The sequence below is a fragment of the Felis catus genome, chromosome A1 (genome assembly GCF_018350175.1).
Source record: "Felis catus isolate Fca126 chromosome A1, F.catus_Fca126_mat1.0, whole genome shotgun sequence".
In the NCBI taxonomy this organism is placed as follows: Eukaryota; Metazoa; Chordata; class Mammalia; order Carnivora; family Felidae; genus Felis; species Felis catus.
In genome coordinates this window covers 185,128,310-185,149,429 of record NC_058368.1, presented here as the reverse complement: position 1 = coordinate 185,149,429, position 21,120 = coordinate 185,128,310, and positions in this window count along the sequence as shown.

Genomic DNA, 21,120 nt, shown 5'->3' with positions numbered 1-21,120 from the left:
ACCCAAAGGACATAAAAATGCTGATTCGAAGAGGCACATTCATCCCTATATTTATAGCAGCACTATCAACAATAGCCAAATTATGGAAAGATCCCAAATATCCATCAACTGATGAATGAATAAATAAGATGTGGTACAACACACGCGCGCGCGCGCGTGCACACACACACACACACACACACATACACACAATGGAATATTACTTGGTGATCAAAAGTAATAAAATCTTGCCATTTGCAATAATATGGATGGAATAGAGTGTATTCTGCTAAGTGAAATAAGTCAGAGAAAGTAAAATACCGTATGATTTCACTCATATGTGGAATTTAAGAAACAAAACAGATGAACATAGGGCAAGGGAAGCAAAAATAAAATAACAGAGAGGAAAACAAACTATAAGAAATTTAAATACAGAGAACAAACTGAGGATTGCTGGAGGGATGTTGGGAGGGGGGATGGGCTAAATGAGTGATGGGCATTAAGGAGGGCACTTGTTGGGATGAGCACTGGGTGTTACATGTAAGGAATCACTATATTCTATTCCTAAAATCATTATTACACTATATGTTAACTAATTTCGATTTAAATTGTTAAAAAAGAAGTGTAAAAGCAGGGGCACTTGGGTGGCTCAGTTGGTTAAGCACCCTACTTTGGCTCAGGTCATGATCTCTTGGTTCATGGGTTGAAGCCCTGCGTCCAACTCTGCACTAAAGTGCAGAGCCTGCTTGGGATTCTTTCTCTCCCTCTCTCTTTCTGCTCCTCCCCCCCTCCTCTCAGAATAAATAAACTTAAAAAAGTAGAAAAGTAAATCTCCATGTCAACATCATGTTATATATTTTAGCTTACTATAAACAAATTAAAGATTTGGCATTACATCATTTATTTATTTATGTATTTATTGCTGAGTAGTTCCCATCAATAAAAGCTATGGGCAATTATTCATTCATTTGTAGTTTACAAAGCACCTATCTGTATAGCATTTTATTTCATTCTTACAATTTTTCTGTTAGATGGGAGAAATTTTTCCCATTGCATAGATTAGAGAATGGAGGCTTAGTGAGATTATAATAGACTGTCCCTAGACAACATTCTGCATAAAATGCAGCATTTTTCTTCATCTGGAGGAAGACTTTGGATTTGCAGTACAAAATTTAATAATTAGAGAAAATATAACAAAGTGTTCCTGTTTTCTCCATAATTAATGGAAGGACCTTTTTTACCATGCTGATGTGATTACAGTAATCATCATGGTAACAAGAATAGAATATACTAAAAAAGGGAGAAAATATCAAGCTAAATCTTCCTTAGAACTCCTAGAAACTTAGAACTTTGAGCATTTGAAATGCTCAAAGCGGCACCTTATTCTTTTCAGATCTAAGTTCCCTCCATGCAATTGTTTCCTCCATATGAAGAGCTTTTAGTAATTTAATTTTCCATTTCCACAACATGGTTCAGTAAGTTACTACATCAGCCATGAGACTTCCAGGAAATTTAACACAAAAGAGTTTACTATTTTTTATTTAAAACTTTTTTTAACGTTTATTCATTTTTTTGAGAGACAGACAGTGTGAATGGGGGAGGGGCAGAAAGAGAGACACACACACAGAATCCAAAGCAGGCTCCAGGCTCTGACTGACAGCACAGAGCCCAACACAGGGCTCGAACCCACAGACTGTGAGATCATGACCTGAGCTGAAGTCGGATGCCCAACCAACTGAGCAACCCAGGCGCCCACAAAAGAGTTTATTGTAAAAAGGGAAAGTATTAGAATCACATAACGTAAATTCCAAGAATATGTTTTCTTCAGGTATGTCTTGATCCAGGGGCTCAAATAATGATGTAAGGACCCAAACACTTTTCTTCTACTGGTTCTGCTTTCCTCAATGCTGGCTTCAATTTCAAGCAGCAAAATAATTGCCAGTAGTTCCAGACCACAGGCCTCCAGGTTGAAATACAGTAGGAAAAGTGCATTTACATTTTCCTTAGCAGCTCAAGTAAGTTTTGTTTTGCATCATTGGTTCTTATTGAATAACATATTTATATCTGAACTTTGGCCAGAGAAAAGTGATACTTCAAATGGTTAGGTATAAATCTCAAGTAATTTCCTTAAACTGGAAGAGAGTCAATGTCAGGCAAAGCATACAAAATGAGAAGGAAAACAACATGTAGCCTCGCAGGAAAATTAATATACAGTTGCCAGAAGAAAGCTTAATGGATTCTGAATGGCAGAAACAGTAGTCATTCATGACAGTTCCATACAGGTCTTATATTAAACCCTAAGCCCAATTTTATATTAAATGAAGCTGAGAGTTGGTTTCATAGCATAAAGCTACATAAGAACAAGGAAAGGTGCTATATAGATCAGGTTCCCCGGGAAGCAGACTCTGAAAGGAAGATTGCATGCAGGAAGTTCATTGGGATATGTACTCATCAACACCCATGTGGGTAAAGGAAGCAGTACTGAGCACTGGAAAAAGTTAAACTGCAAAAAAACAATAAGCGTGGTCTCATCCAATCCCACATGGAACTCTTAAGCTAGTCTGGTCTTCAGAGTTATACTGAATTGAAAGAAGATTACCAGGACTTTTTCCCCCCACATTGTCCATAAATTGGATGTAGGCTATTCCTGAGGAGGGTACATAACCTTGGGGCAAACTGGTCTTCCACTGAGGGCAGTTGCTGGGACTCAGCTGTGCCAGCAGATAACTCTACCAAAAGCCGAAGATGAGGTGTGATACTGAGGTGGGTGATCTAGAGGGCACACCACAAAATTCATGGGTTTACCCCTTGTGCTACCCAGATACATTGGGAGTAAATTAGTTGGCTTCATTTGAAACACTTTCTCCGAGATTCTGTTTGGCCTCTTTTCCTAGAAAAACTTGCAAGTGGAAAGTTAGTGGGATAAACTATAGCCCTTCCACCACTACAGCTGTTCTCAACACCTCAAAAGATATTTATCACCTCCTTCCTCTGCTACCAATCCTAGATTCCTCTCACCCTCAACTGGCACCTCTGCCATTCTAAGCCCCAAGGCTTAAGCCCCTGTTAAGTATACCTTTCTCAGACTGGTTACTGCATTTGTCAATTTGTGTTCAAAATCAGGCAGGATTGTACCAAAAGACACCCAGTGGATCATCTGGGTGTGTTCATTGTATAACAGCAACCCTATCTTCTCTTGATCATAATGGTCAATTATCCATGCCAGAATGGTGCCTTCTTTCCCTGTCTTATGGTTTCTTGGCACAAGGATACCAAAGTGACTGGACTCTTAACCACAGATTAGATTTTAATGAGACTCTTGCTGTGTTCCCTAGTAGAAGGATTGTTTCTCTGAGAATCATTATTCTCTACACCCACAGAACCCAGAGTTGTAGGAATTAGAAATACAAATTCCATAAGAGGCTCATTGGGAGTAATAGGAAGCAGGTCAACTCTACTACCATTTATTGCTTCCCAGACCTATATAGTCTACTTACTACGGACACAGCATCATATAATGATTATGATTAAGAGTGTATGTGGTATTCTATGCCCTTAAAAAGCTGTTCATTCATCACTTCATTACTCTGGCAGTCCACATTTTCTCAGTGGTGTGGTAGAGGATAGAGCAATAAGTAATATTGCCATGTGTTCACACATTATCAAGTGGCCCCTTGGTATGATGCAGTGTTATGTGGAATCCTATATCCATGGATCAAACACTACCAACCTTTTGGATAATAGAGCTAGCTAAATCCCTATGGGCAGGAAAGTCAAAAACATACCCAAAACATATTCTAGTTCTGGTCAACATTAGTTTCTTTTCATTCCAAGGTAGAAGGAATTCAATAAAATCAATTTATAATAATGATTACCAAAGGGTTAGTTGGTCTTCTCAAGGAATGGTGCCATATCAAGGGCTCAGTATTGGCTCTGTTACTGGCAGTTTAGAGATTAAACAGCAACAGAGTGAGACTAAGCTGGGTGAGTTAATGCCCAACACTCGTAGATAGCCTCCATCCTTGCCACCATGGCTACTCCCAGAATTGAGTTGGTAATGACAGAAACTGGTTGACATATCCTGGCCAAATCATTATTGTCCACTTAGTTGTTCAGTGTCACTTCTCTATGAATGTTCTCTGGTAAACATTAATATATAATATAAAAGCTTTCAGATAAGATGAAATTAGAAACTAAATTTATACTCCCACCTGAAGCAATAATAAAAAGTGATAAAATATATGAAACCACAGTTTCAACACTCTAGAGAGTAGGCAACAAATGACATTGATCCTATGGGTTAAGGAGATGCAGCTAAGAGTCCATATTTAAAGTATAGAAAGAAAGAAACTGTCAATCAAAATTGTATACCCAGTAACAATATCTTTTAAAGCTGAAGATGAAATAAAGTCTCTTTCAAACATATGAAAACTGAAAGAATTCACAAACAGAAGACCTGCACTATAAAAAAAGTGGAGGGGCGCCTGGGTGGCGCAGTCGGTTAAGCGTCCGACTTCAGCCAGGTCACGATCTCGCAGTCCATGAGTTCGAGCCCTGCGTCAGGCTCTGGGCTGATGGCTCAGAGCCTGGAGCCTGTTTCCGATTCTGTGTCTCCCTCTCTCTCTGCCCCTCCCCCATTCATGCTCTGTCTCTCTCTGTCCCAAAAATAAAATAAAAAACGTTGAAAAAAAATTTTTTTTTAAAAAATAAAAAAAGTGGAAAAGGAAGTCCTTGAGGCAGTAATAAAATGATACTGAATGGAAACAGGGATCTACACAAAGTAGTTAAGAATAGCAGAAATGGTAACTACATGGGTAAATATTTGTGATTTTTTTCTTATTATTTAAATATAACTAAAACAAATGATTAAACAAAAAGACTATCAGTGCACTCCAGGATTTGTAACGCATAAAAGTGTGAAATGATAGCATAATGTTGAAAGAAGAAAAATGGAAGGTTACTATCATAAAGTTCTTATATGTTTAACATTATAGATGAAGGGGTATACTACTTGAATGTAGATTGTGATACATTAAACACGTGTACTTTAAACCCTAAATCAACAACTAAAATAACAAAAAATTACAGCCAATAAGCTAATAGAAAAGATAAAATTGGGCAAAAAAATGCACAATTAATCCAAATGAAGACATAAAAAGAGGAAAAGAAAACGAAAAAACAGATGGGCATATAGAAGATGAATAGCAAGAGGACAGACTTAAACTTAACCATATCAATAATCACATTAAATGTAAATGGTCTAAACATGCAATTAAGGCAGACTGGAGGGGAAAAAAACCAAAGACCCAACTATTTGCTGCTTATAAGAAGATAAATTGTAAATAGAGACACAAATGGGTTAAAATTAAATGGATGGAAAAAAGATATATTTTGATAACACTAATCAAAAGAAAGCTGTGTTGAGTATATTAATTTTGGCATCATCTTCAAGTAAACAGACTGTACTAACTTTTGATAAGATATAATGGGTCATTTCTGCAGACCCAGAGGATTCAGAAAGAAAATAAGTTATTAGTTTCTCAGGTATTTTAACTTAAATATCCCCATCCCAAGATTCAGTATTCCACTTCCTCCCAACCAGGATCTTTAATTTTCATAGCAGAATTGATGGCTTTGGGAATTCAAATTCTCTGCTCTTAGGGAACCTGATTCTGATCCTGATAGCCAGTGTTCCCATTTCCTGGTTTTGAGATATGTGGGTTTCTTTATATCTTACTGTTGAAATCCTTTGACTTGCACACTTAAATAAGTGACAAATAACCCACAGCCTTTCATTATCTTTCTGCATTGCATCCATGGCACTCAAAGATAACCAGTTTCACAGATATTATGATTATTAGTTCCCCTAAACCTTTCATACCTGAGCTATTGACTCTTCTAGTGTATTTCCTTCTACCAACATCTGATCTTGGTTCAACACTATTAGACATTTGAACAATTTTACTGACACATCATGTCACAGGCTATCTACACTCCACCTACTATTAGGATTGGGGTTCTTATTGCCAGCTGACCAGGAAGTAATCAATTCCAAAATCTCATTTTAGAGTCTACTTCTCATTTAGTCTTCTGGTTCTAACTATCTTAGGTCAGTATCACCAGGAAACAGACTCTAAGATAGATTATTTGCATTCAACTAGTTTATTAGAAAACATTTTTAAGGTAAAACGTGATGTAGTTCCAAGAGGTCTCAGCTGATCCCATAGAGAACTCTGAAGTTGTATGTCCCAACTTCAAACACACAAGAGGACCAAGCCCTTATGCCCAACATTGACCAATCTTTGCATATGGGCTGTTCCTGAAGATGGGACATAATCTTGAGCAAAAGACTCTCCTTTGCTTAAAGTAAGGTACACACTCAGCTGTGAGCTGTCAGTAAGATAGACTGGGACAAATCAAATATGTGTACTATAAACCTTAACTTCTAAAACAAGAGGTGAGTGAATTGTATGCCTTCTAATGGTAGAAGATGCTGGGAAGAAATAAGTGGGCAAGTGAGGAATATAGGTAGCATAACACAGATCTACCACAAAGCAATATAAAGTGAAAAGAGAAAAAAAAATAATTCTGTTCCTATTCTTAGAGATTCATGAGCTACATAACAACAACAACAAAGTACCACTTTCTTGGGGGATGGGAAGATGATAATGAGCATACACCTCAGTAGAAATTTTTGGCATCTTTTCCCAAAAGAATATGACAGAAGAGATCCCCTATATTAAATAGTTGTCAAATGGTTATGCACTTATTATAGATGCATAGTGTTTTGTTTTGTTTTGCTTTGTTTTTACATCAGGTTGATAGATGGACACATCAGTCCATCAGAGAGAAAAGGGAAAAGGTTAAGGAAACAAAGAATCTAGCTGATACTCATTTTCAAATCAAACAAAACCATTTTCCAAATGCTAATTTCTCTCAATTGTCAACATGAGCTCAATGCTTCTATTTCATTCTCACTGGACCCATATGGAAGAATTGGTCTACTCAGTCCAATAATAATTCTGTCAAAGTCATTTTTTTTAATATGTAGAGAAAACATGTCTGTCTGATTTTTTTCCAAATAATCATTATGTGAAGTAAATAATTCCAGATCACAATTTCTTTCTACCTCCATTTAACTCAAGTACTCTCATAAGGAAGCACTTCTCTGTTAGAGTTAATATCTCTATCCAAAACATATCCATATCCATATCCATAACAGATCTATCCAAAAGCAAAGAACTGCTCAAAAACCAAATGTATCAGACAGTTTCATTTACCTGCCTAAAAATAGTTTTATTTTAAATTCTATTTCAAATACAATTCACCAAGAACTAATCCTATACATTCTCCAGATAGTGCCTAACAAAGTCACAATCACAGGTTCTAACTACCCCTCCAGAGTAAGCTTTGACAAAGTACATGCCATGAAATTCATATCATAGAACCACCAACTTTTCAAAGAGCTTCAGAAATGAAATGACACCTGCTTTTACATTCCAAAAAGATCACTACAGAATCCTGATGTTCAGGTTACTAACACTAGGGTAATGACATAACTGCATGAGTCTACTCAAGATGCCATAACAAAATACCATAGGCTAAGGATCTTAAGCAAAAAAATTTACCTCTCACAGTTCTGGAGGTGAAGAAGTCCAAGATCAAGGGTATCAACATATTCAGTTCCTTTTAAGGACCTTCTTCCTGGTTTTCAGACAGCTACTTTCTTGCTTTGTTCCCACATGGCAGAGAGGGAGCTTTGGTCTCTCTTCCTCTTCTTATATGGACACTATTCCCATGACGGTGGCCCCACCTTCATGAACTCATCTAAACCTAATTACCTCCCAAAAGCCCCACCTTCAAATGTCATCACATTGGGGGTTAGAGCTTCAACATATAATTTTGGGGAGGATACATTCAGTCTATTACATTACCACATTCAAGAGATTCAAGATTCAATATTTCAAGGCTGTCTTCAGCACATTAAAGGAATGCCTACATTAGTTGCATTATTATACAAGAATTAAAATTGGTCACAAAAGTATGTTTTCACAACCATTTTTAAACATAATTTTAATGATAAATAACTGGTTAGATAAACACTTTTTGTACTGCAGTCTTGAATTTCATTTTGTACTTTAATTAGCTACTTTATCAGCTAATCTAAACATTTGGCATTATACAGAAAGCTCAAGCATTGAAAGACCATGGTTAATTAAATTGCCTGATTAACTAAATGTTAAGGTAGAGGATCTCTTAATTCAACAATTTCTGAAAACACACACACACACACACACACACACACACACACACACACACACACTATATCTATCTATGTAGTTAAATACATATATCTAAGTTAATCTTTCTTGGTGCCTCAGAATCTTACAAGGCTTTAAGGAGACTTTGATCAGAAATAATACTATTATACTATAAATGCAGATGGTTCAACATTAGTCTGTCTTATGCATATCATAGTAGATTTGTGTATTTTTCATCTTCTAAACAGGAGATGGAAAATAATTTAGAGTCCTCCATTAAATGGATGCCATACATATTGATAAAGAACATGTATAAGTCCAATCAATCAAGTATTTCAGGGTCAGCAAGAGAAACACCTATATGTTAACCTAGAATAACAAAAGCTTGTCACAAATATTCACAATATCGTAAAGCAGATGAAATGAGTTGTAATAGTATAGTCATTGTGCTTTGGTCCTAGCTACAGAACATCTAGTAGGCTTTAGCAATAATAGTTGTTTGGTCCTGAAAGATGGGACAAATTTTAACTGAAAAACCTAAGTTATATTTCTTTGCCCAGCATTTATACTTCCCAAAAGTGAGGATTTGATTGATGATATTTCAATATTAAAGGTTGTATTAAACCCCCCACCTGTCTACTCACTTTCAATCCAGAGCTACCTGGGAAGTGACAGATTCCTTTCATGTTCATCCCATTTACATTCTTATTCTTAGTCCCTGGCCCAATCATCTCTGTTAATTTAACAACTGGCTCCATCTCCCTAACACAGCATTCTGTAAATATGGCTGGGATTGAGGTAGAAGAGTAAACAGTTGGTGTGAATTTCTATGAACCAGGGATAGGGATATACGAAGTCTAATCAGTCAGGTTTGAAAGTAATGGAAGTTAATTCACAGGAATCTATTTGACTCAGTTTCCTTTGTATGAAGCTCTCAAGAATAACATCTTTCAAAGACCTTTTCCCCTAACTCCACCAAACAAAAAAAATATGAAGTCTTTCTCTTTATTAGACCATGAACCCAGCTTTTACACAGCACCCAGATTTCTCCCTACACAGTTAACAACTTTTCCATCCCAATTTCATTTAAATAACTTATTTCCAGGAATTCATATGACTCTAATTACACCAAAATTTTTGGAAACATATATTCATTATTTTCAGTAATAACTTCACTCAGAAGTCTTTTTGTATTTCATGTATCCTAGAGCTTATTCTGAAAATCTCTGGCCACTTGCACATATGATTCTTGAACTGAGTATCTAAATGGTGGTGTTTGGATACACTGGACCAAATAGAGAAATTATCAGTCCACATTCATGTCTGATCTCATTTTTTCCTACTCTGGGATAAGCAGTGGACTTAACAAGTTTTTCAATGAAACAGACAAATGAAGGTTATACCTTTACTATGTCCCCAAAAGAATATCCTCTCCAAAAAACATTGGTCAACAGTAGTGGTTGCCTAATATTTTTATTACTTAGGTCTCACTTTAAATCTATAATATTAAAAACATTCTTACCCAAAGGAAGATAAAGTAAAATAGTCAATTAAAGCATGGTATTGGCTTAAGATGCACTCAACTTCAAAATTTTCACACTTTTTGTAAATTTTCTGTGCTGGAAACCTTTTCTTCTTCCTGTTCAACATTCAGAACAAAGCGTGTACATGTCTACAGACCTATTTGTCAAGAAATAAAAGTAACGAATGAGAGTCACATTTGAATAACAAGAGTGGACTAGACATAAGAGAATAGAACAGGCTTAGGCAGCTTCAATTCTCCATTTTAAAATGACTTACTATTGTTGGGAATATTAGAACATCAAAAGGATAAATTCAAAACTCAAATTAGTTCCTGTCCTCCCAGGAGAGACAGCCTGCATGATTCTGATCTGTCTTTCATGTGTCGTTCTCGCTCAAACTTACACTTTCAAGGGCTAGAGTGTCATTTCAATATGCAAAGGAGCATTGGCGTTAATGAGAGTTATATTTAGAATTCCTTCTACTGGGAGATAGAATATAATATTAAACTTGTGAATTTTAAGGTCACAACAAGGACGTATTGACAAGCTAAAGTTTCAAAACTATGTAAATTAGCTACTTGGATAATCACAGGCTGTACAAATCAGCTCATATTAGAAGACAAGTTTGTTCATTCTTTCCACAACTAAGGATTTGTCAGAATAGGGCTATGTTATATTCTGATAACAAGCCTAAAATATCACTGATTTATTTTTTAAAAAGTCTATTTCTCCCTCATACCACATAGCTACCATGTCAGGTCTTTTCACCCCTGGTGCCGAGTGACAGAGCAACAACCATCTCACAGGCTGTTGGCCACTCTGACAATGGGAAAAAATAGATCTAGACTGTATTGCACAAGTGATTAACTGTTCCTGCCTAGAAGTATCCCTCACATCTCTTACAAATTATTGGCTGAAACAAACCATATGACTGCATCCAACCATAATGGGGAAGGGAAGTGCAATCTTTTTTTTTTTTTTTTATCATAGAACAGCTAAATATATTCTGGATATTGCAAGAGGATACTATTATAGGAAAATTTATTTTCTGGTTGAAACTACCTTCTACATAGAATGCATTTGTTGGCAGCAATGGGGAAGTACAATCTTTAAAAACAACAGCAAAGGTCTCTGTCCTTAGAAACTAGTGAAGGAAGTCATACATGTACAAAATATATACATAAATGAAGATAACTCTCTATTGTAGTAACTGACATGGAAGAGATAATCAATGATGTGGTAGAGAGTAATGTGAGAGGAAAAAGATGAATAACAAGGCCCATTTCAGATAATGTGGTCAGTTACAAAAACAAAAACGAAAGAGTAGATACATTTGATATCTTACCCTTGACCTCGCAGGTCCACTCTTATTCCTTTTCCACTCTGTGCTTTCAAAGGTTGAAATGTGAAAGACAGAAAAATATGCCATTTTGGTATATACTGTTAGTTTGAACTGTAGTCACTTGAAAAATAGCAAATGAAGAGACGGGCATCTCTGAACTCCCCTTATCTGCCTAAAGACAGATCCTCCAAAAGGAGCTCAATTGTCATAAATCTCCTCTCTAGGAGTTTTATCAAATGGGGAAGATTGACTCTTTCTTTGGTGTTGTTGAACTACCAATTTTGGAAAGGAGGGCCCAAAACAAGTCCATTGTTGTGGGGATACAGGGATAACTGTTATGTGAATTGAAAAGTTCTGGGATAAAAGTATCTTTGGGATACAAAAATGAAGACCAAGTTTTAAATACAAATGTTTAGGATTAACTTGTAATTGAGTTATTGGATCCTTGATAGACAATTGGTCCCTAATTCAAGGCACACAGGGTCAGAAGTTAGGGATCTAGAAGTAATAGATCAGGGGTTGCTAAGAGGAAGGAAAGAGAGATGTGAGTCTGGGTAGAGTAGAGTCTGAGTAGAAGGATGCAAAGAAGGGTCCTCCTGAAGGGTAAGCTATTTAGTAGATCTGTGCTAGGATAAGGGCTTGTCCTCATGAATTACACAGAGCGGTAACCTCAGGTAAACATCTTGCTAGCTTCAGTTTGCTAGAGAAGAAATAGATTCTCAGACAGGAAACCTCATCTGACTAGTTTCAGGCAGAGAGTAGACTGATAAGATGGTAATTTTATGTGTCAAACTGACCAGATCACAGAATACGCAGACATTTGGTCACACATTACTCTTGGTATGTCTGTGACAATATTTCTGGATAAGATTAGAATTTGAATCAGTAGACTGAGTAAAACAGTCTAAGTGGGTCCCATAAAATCAGTTGAAGGCCTAAATAGAACAAAAAGCTTGCCCCTTTTGCAAGTCAAAGGGAACTCCTCCTTCCTAACTGCCTTGAGCTAGGACATAGGTTCTATCCTGCATTCATACTCAAACTGAAAGAAGACTGACTCATCACAGGAGAGGAAACTTGAACAACTTTACCACACAATAGCATACCTCCCCACTAATCTTCTAAGGGCCCATTCATCTGTCCTAAAAATCATGTACTCTCCCCTAAGAGGCCTACATCCCCCACCTTCCCTTCCCCAATTAAAATAGTGTTTAAGTCTGAATTCTAAGTCACCTCAGGGACTCACTCATTTTTTCCTTGGGTATACATGAGATATATGTGTTAATAAACTTGTTTGTTTTTCTCCTGTTAATCTTTTATTATAGAAATCTCAACTAAGATCTCAAAAGGGTGGGAAAAAAATATTTTTATTCCCCTACACATGTATGGACTCCATCAATGGGCTTCCTTTCCTTCTGGCTTCCAGTTAGTTTCCACCACTAAGAAGCAGAAGGGTTAAATCGGGGAGAGGCAGAAGAATGAAGTTTTCACTCCTTTTATGGTGGAGATGCTGCTTGCCGGGTGTAATCCCCAGCTATGGTTACAACTCCTGTCAGATGTATTCCCTCTCTGCCCATAGTAGTGGCCACACCCTCCCCAGTTCCTTCAGGCCTAAGAGTGGTAATTCCCTGATGTTCCTAGTCCCAGGGAACTACACTACCCACTGTGGTTTCCCTAATTGCCACAGACTGAATTGTGTCCCCTCAGATTCATATGTGAGGGCACAGTGAGAAGGCAGCCCTCTGCAAGCCAGGAAGAGAGCCCCTACCACACAACTCAAGCATGCTGACAACCTGACCTCAGACTTCCAGCCTCCAAACCTGTGAGAAATAAAAATTTCTGTTGTCTAAACCACCCAGTCTATGGTACTCTGTTTTGGCAACCTGAGCAAACACACTAGCCTATACCCTTATAAGAATCCCTTTATTAAATTCCCAAATTACCCACTATGAGTTTGCCATCTCTGTTCTTCTGAGATCCTTACTAATGTAAAATATGTACCTTTAATTCTCATTTGTTTGTACCTATGATTTCTCACAAACTTGTAATTCCTATATACATGACAGATTAATTATGACTTATAAAATTAGAACAAATTATTGTTTAAAAAGGAGAAATATTTAAATCAATATATCATTTGTGTTTTATTTAAGGCACAAGATGGCATAATTATTCGTATAAGGGGACTGGAAGCCTAGGCAGATCTGGGGTTTAAAGATAGTCTCTGCACAGAGTGGCAGAATTACCTACCAAGTTATCTTTCTAATGTTCATGTTCCTCTCCTGTCAAGTGAACATCATCATTTGCTCTATAAACAATGCAGCTATTATAGGATTGCAGTAACCGCCCAAAGTGAACCACAGAAAACTGTTACCATTAATTATTATTATTATTGTTACTCTCTTACCAAAAATCCTTTTGTGATAGTGCTATTTTTGGAAGCTTCTTCAATCTTGAGCATATCAATGGGTGCTAGTCCTAAAACCCGCATAGCCTATGGGATTTTTATATTAAAGAGAATGAATTAATACCTATTAACAAGCTCCAAAAGCAATATGAACTAAGGCCAGGAAACATCCTGAATTTTGTCTACAAAACATTCTCTTTAGAAGGGAAGCTAATCAAAGAATTATTACCTTTAATGAAGCTCTTATATTACATGCAGGACACTTGATATAATTTACTTTAATTAATTACTTTGTTATGCTTAGAGGAAGTTGTTTGACAAATTATTTGTCCTGCCCATAGATTCTCTTATTATCCCTTTTCTTCCCTGCTGCCAGAACAAACATAGACATGACCTAAACAAAGAGCTAAAAACTACTAACAAGCATCAGCACCTACCTCAGCAACTAACATGAGACATATTCACATAAGACCTTATTTAATTTTTCTTTAGTAACACAGAATTTTCTATGGTTCAGTCAATAAGCATCTTACAGGGCAGTTAAGCCAGGCTCTGAAATCTGCACATATTATGAACCTTTGTAACAGGAAAAAGGACTTCTCAGCAGGTAGATTGAATCATGAAACGTCTGAAAATCAACAATTTATGCAACAAGGTTATGCAACAAGAAATTCTTAGCTTTTTAAATCCAACGTCCAAAAATAATTTCTAATAAATTGCTACTTACACATGACCTTGAAAGATACCTAATCAACCCATACTTCTAAGATGAGAGTGTTAAGTGAGTTATAAGACCTTGATCAAGTTCTTTAACCTGTACAGTTTTTAGATTTCTCATTAAAATGGGGGGATATAATAGCACATAGGGCAAGGGCTGCTGAGAGAACGAAATGAAATAAGGCATGCAAAGTAGTTCCTGATACATAGGAAAGCACTCAATCATTGTTCGCTATTCTATTATCATAATATCTGATATCCATTCTAGCTATAGAATATGATGACCTATTGCCCTTCTAAAAAATTGACTCATCCTACAATAAAAAGGGTTATTCTTACTATTATATGATCATTATTTTAGTTTAAGGCTTTGCTGTAAACATTTGTATACCAAAAAGAATGACAGTTTTCAGTTTTCAAGGTTATCTGTGTGACTTATCCATGAAGATCACTGGCTTATTTAAAAAAATTCCATACCAATAAGCAAATAAAGCTATTTCTTATTTCTTGCTCATCAGTCTACAATAAAACTAGGGTAAATTTTATGCTAAACAGCTTAAAGAGACTGGAAAAACAGGTTTTAAATATCAAATCCTAAGTATCTGTTGATTTGCTTCAAGGATTCATTTTAACTATGCAATTAATAACTTTAAAAAAGAGCAAAAAATGACCAAATGGAGATCTTATTCATGTTTGAGGTTTCTGAGTTTTCTGATAGGTATGTCTTTTATAACTCCAAGTACCTTTGTAAAATGGGAAGAGGTATAATCCGAAATAGCTTACAACATGAGGCAATATTTCTAAAGTGCATGCATGCCACATAGATGGTTGTCCTTACTGGATGCACTAGTCAGTAGGAAGGCATGCTCATCCAGTCAAACATCTTAAAGTCCACTTTTTTCCCCTCAGTCAGGACCCAAAATGTAAGGGATTAAGCAAATGAAAGTCCAGCCCTTTTAAATATCTTTCTTTTTTATTTTTTTCTTTGGAAAGAAAAGTCTTAAGACAATAACCACTTTGCTTCATAAATTAATTGCTGTTATTTTAGCTTAAGGGTTACCATGTAAAAATACAATTCAAGCAAAGGTGGCATGCTAGTCAAGTTATTCTACTTCTATATTAAAGTCTAAAGCTGGATGAAGTTTGAACTTTCCTATAGGATCAGAACAAAAAAGGATTTAAAACTGATTTTCCCAAAATACATATTCACGAGACAAATCCCCAGTATCATGCCATGGGCAAATGCCTCAGACCTTATATTCATTTTCACCTGGAGTTAATAACTACAGATTAACAAGTGACTGCACACCAAAGTCTGGGAAATAAAAGGGCCCAATATAAGTGTCCTTTAAAATGCTTTCAAAAGCTCCTGAATGTGGACTGTTATACAAGATAACTTTCTTGGATTCTTCAAAAGTCAATGTCATAAAAACAAAAACAAACATTATTTTTGCTTCTCTTCCCTTATGTTCATCTGTTCTGTAACATGGAGGGGGACAAAATATAAGAGACTCTTAAACACAGAACAAACAAAGGGTTACTGGCGCGGTTGTGGGAGGGGTGATGGGCTAAATGGGTAAGGGGCATTAAGGAATCTACTGCTGAAATCACTGTTGCACTGTATGTTAATTAACTTGGATGTAAATTTAAAAAATAAATTAAATTAAAAACAAAAACAAAAGCAAACACATATGTCAAAAAAATTCTTAATTGATTGATTGATTTTTTTACATGGAAGCACACCTATTAAAATGGTTTGCGCACAGCAGCCAGTTTGCAATTTATAGCAAAACAATTAAAGCCCCTTGGCATCGCTGCATTAAGAAATACATTAAGGGCTGCCTGGGTGGTTGAGTCAGTTAACCATCTGACTCCCACTCAAGTAATTATCTCATGATCCTTGAGTTCGAGCCCCACTTCAGGCTCTGTGCTGACAGCTCAGAGCCTGGAGCCCGCTTTTGATTCTGTCTTCTTCTCTCTCTGCCCCTGCCCCACTCACATTCTCTCTCCATGAAAATAAACTTTTTAAAAATATATTTTAAAATATATTAAATATATATATATTTTTTATAAAAAATATATATTTCTCCCACAGAAGTGAGAGAAACAAAAATAATATAAAAACAGAGAGGGGGACAAAACATAAGAGACTCTTAAATATAGAGAACAAACCGAGGGTTGCTGGAGGGATTGTGGCTGGAGGGATGGGCTAAATGGGCAAGGGGCATTAAGGACAACCCTTGTTAGGATGAGCACTGGGTGTTATATGTAGGGGATGAATCACTGGATTCTCCTCCTGAAATCATTATTGCACTATAAGCTAACTAACTTAGATGTAAATTAATAAAGTAAAAATGTTTTAAATTAAAAAACAAAGAAACACATTAAGGATTTCCAAGAAATTCTGTTTTTGGGGATCTATGATCCAAGCTGTTCGTTTGCAAACTGGACCCTATACATTAAGGGCAAGGAGAGAGCAAAGAAAGAAACAGACCACTCAAGATTGGTAGGTGGCTGTTTCAATAAGCAAGCGAACTTGCATATGAGGTTTGCCTTGGGTGTTGCAAGATGAGCCGATCTCTGCACTGGCCTGCCGTAATTTTAAAAGTTTATATAAGGGCCTTACCTAGTTCAGTCACATGTACCATCAATGGCCTCAACAACAGGTTGCTCTTTCAAAGTTGCATCCTTGACAACAGCTCCAGCTGTAGGAAACGGTGCGCAGGACATACATTCCAAGGGGAGGGGCTGAAGAGGTTCCTATTGCCCAGATTCAGACCTCAGGTCAACTAGAGGTTACATCCTCTTAATGATCTCCTACAACACAAGAAAATAATTAAAAATTCTACTTCTATCCATAGATCCCTGTCCGATGATAATTGCAGAACTAGAAAGCTCTATCATGCCAAGACAGTGGATGGGTAACAGGTTTTGTGGCATATACAGCAGAGTACACACAGAACTTAGAGCATGCCTTCACTCCATCATTTCTTCAAGTCTTTCTGTCTATAGTATACAGAGGAGACACAGCAGGGACAATGCTAACAAGAAAATCCTTTCCTAACCTCTGTCTCCATCCAACCCCACCTTGTCAACTTTCAAGAAGGAAAAGTAGTTATGAAACAGATAATAGGATCTAATTTCTTATTGCCCCACCAGAAAACACAAATGTAGACAGACACAATGGCTTTAACCTGCCCTGTGCTTTTTCTATTTAGCACCCCACATAAGATGAGAGTATCTGAGAATCTCCCTGCGTGCTTGGTCTTTGCTCTGTTGTCAGTCTGGTAGCGCTCCTGTTTCTTCACCTGTGTCTGGGATCAGCAAATCACTGAAGGGCCTTAATTCAGAGCCAAAGGGAAACGGGGTAGTAAAAGAACAGAAAATTCATCCTAGTGTGTGCACAATCCCATGTGATCCTCCATAAGCTAACATAGCAGGCAACCCCACAGGCAGGTGCAATAGGTTAGTGCAAAATAGAAATCAAGGTCATAATAACAGTAATGTTTAAGGACTTATTATGTACTAGATGTTAAATAAGGTACTCTCTGAATGTCATCTCTAGAATTCTGAAAAAAAAAATCTCACAGATGGAATAACTGAGACAATGAATTTACATGCCTCTTTCAAGAGTTCACCTTAATCCAGACCTTATTCCAGTGCCTGAGTGTTTTTCATAACACTGTATCTCAAAGACCAAAGGTTTTTGGTGAAGAGGAAAGTAATGAGGGTTAGAAAAAAGGAACTAAAGCAACTTTCAGAGCAGAGTCACACAACTCCCTATCTTAAGCTCCAGGCCCCAGCCCACCAAGAAGACTTGAACTGTTTCTCACAGCCTTACTTGGTAGCCCTGCATCAGGATCACCTCCGGAGATCATTTACAATTCAGATTCCTGGGCCCTACTCCAGCTCTAATGAACCCATATCTCTAAGATAGGGACAAGCAAAGTGCATTTTGAATTGTGCTCCCACAGCAAATTTTAACTAGTTCTCCAGGTGAACCATTGGATATGATGATTCAGAAAAGGAAAAAGGCAGAGTCTAAAAATCTCTATCAGAAATTCAAAGATAAAAAAGACATTCCAAAGTAACAACCCAGGAAGAAGCTTTTGCTTGTCAGCCTCATACATTTTTTATTTTTTTTAGGAGAACAGTTATTATCAACAAACTTCTGAAGGAAACCCAGTCCATTTATTTTACTTGTTTTGACATCTGCAGATAATGACAAGCTAAAGGGAAAAACAGGTTTAAGGATTGTAGCAATTAGTTAATTTGTCACTAATTATTAAAAAATAATATATGCAGCTCTGTGGTTCTCCAGAGGGGAGAGTTACAAATTACTACAGTGGTTGTCATTGCCGCTGCCACTGCTGATGTTATTGTTGTTTTTAAAGAACTGCAGGCTCCATATGTTTGTGAATATTAATATTGTCTGAGGTTTGTCAGGTTTCCATGGCCACCTCGGTTCCCTTCTGCCCGCAGGATGTGACGCACTGGGAGTGAGAATTATGAAGGAGCCCGCTTATATAAATACAACCTGGGAAGCAGTTCAATCTGGAAACAGCCTCTTCCCTTCCCACAATTCCCCACCTTGTTCGTTTTGATACATTGACCGAAACGCACCTGCTTCCAGCCCACTAGTCCTTCACACTTGTTTTCTCTCCAGCTCAGTTATCCTCTCCAACTCCCCTCAATTCCTCTAGTTACTCTTCTGCCAACACATTCCTTAGACACACATTCTCACTCAAACCTTTTAGCAAAACTTCCTCTAAGTTCTTTTCTAAACCAAAACCTAGCTTTCCCCTGATCATGATAGTACAGTGCAGAGATCCTGGTGATATCATCTTTTTTCTCCCCGCTAACCCACCCCTAGTCCCATCATCCCAATGTCTTGGAACTAAAAGTAGGTCACAAACATTCTCAATATTTCTGCTTTCTCTATTGTTTCATTATTTCCTCTCAAGGACTCCTCCCTACTTTTAACTTCCCCTGTCTAGTCAGGCCGTCCTCCTGATCTCACCTTTATCTTCTTATCTCTGGGGGGCACCCCCCAGCTTTCCTGGTTGGCCCCGTCTTCTCTTATCCCCCTGAGAGATTACACATGAACTAGACCCCAGCCACAGCTACTTTATCTCCTGTACTCCAAAACCGTTGCTTCAGTTCCATCTTTTGTTGATTTAAACTCCACTTACAGGCCCAGATCCAATGCTTCTGGCATTGTGATAATTTTCCTACAAATTGACTTGACATTCTCTCTGCATCGCCAAAGCATGGGAGCAGTAGGATGCAGTGCTTAGGAATGTGGTTTCTGGATGAAACTACATAGGTAAAGCCCTGGCTTCACCATGCACTGTTTCTGTGATTCAGAGCAAGATATTTAACCATCTAGGCCTTAGGTTCCTCATCCGTAAAATGATGGAAATAATATCATCTATTTCATAGGGTTGTTATGAAGACTGAAAAAGATAACTCTTGGGTATAATTTAGACTGGTTGAAGGTAAGAGAAAACCCAACTCAGCCTGGCATAAAAAGCAAAAGGGGTTTTATTGGCTCACTTATCCCAAAGTCCAGAAGAAATATAGGCTTCAGGCTTGATTTGATTCAGTGGTTTAACCACAGAATCAAGGATCTAATTTCTTTCTCTCCCTCTGCTCTTCATTCTAAGGTGTCAGATTCAGCCTAAGCCTTGTTCTTCCCCACAGTTATGAGAGGCTATTATTAGGTTATGATAATGATAACCTTTGGATAACCTTTAGATAATGATAACATTTGGAGGACTTCTTCATCCAAAACAAAGGAGTAAACAAAATGATCACTTCAAATAGCTCTCCCATAAGAGTGAAGAACTTTTTCAGATATCTTCAAAAAACCTCTCCTGTCCCATTGTCCAGATATGAATAGCAAGCCCATTCTTTAACATTGCCCAGAGGAGAGGAATTCCTAAATTGGTTCAGATGAACAAATATGCCCAAACAGATCAATCACTATAGCAAACCTATCTTTCTACTCATAAACTGCGCAGTAAGTAAGAGCATAGGGGAGGAGAGGAGAATGGATGCTGGGGAGATGACCTAACACCCACTGTGGGGAGTCAAGTCCTTAGCTAACACTGGGCAATTAGTAACACCATACTGATATTAGCACTTATTATTATGCCATGTTTACCTTTTGATCATTACTTCTCATTCTTCTTTATATCGTCATTTATTGTTTACACGATTGCTCCTTTACACTCTCCCATCCTCAAGCTTGAAAATCCTTTGGGCAGTGTGTTTTATTGATTTTTTGTACCACCCCCAAATTCTGTTCCTGGTAGGGTACATAAGAAAACCATAGATTCAATAAATGCTGGCTGAATACATGAATAGACTATAAAAATGGTTCTACCCAGTGAAAAAGTCTCTCTCTGGCAGGAATTAGAGATTACACAATGCTCTTATGCCCTTCAGTACAGAACAATTTAATACATTTTAATAATGTTCTTTCTTATACAAAATAATATTACTAAACCACCATTGATTACACAGGCACGGTGTCTTTGGTATTTTCTAACTGACCAGTAAAAGCTTATTCTTTACCACAATTACATGCAATTTATCCTTTTTGAATTTTTCTCTCACAGTAACTTTTGAAATAGATGATTCCATTTGACCAGAGTAGATGCAGTACAAAGAATACTAGGAGACATGATTTTTTTGGTTCGTGTACCTGCACAGTAAAAGCTAAAAAAAAATCTTTGGGTCAGTACATTTTAACTAAGACCCATAGTTCTAAAAACCATAAATCATCAGGAAAAACTCCAAAATTACATACTTTGAATTTATAATATATTTATGTAGGAAAATACTTCCCTGTTAAGATTAACCTTTAAATGTCCCATTTTCCATAAAATA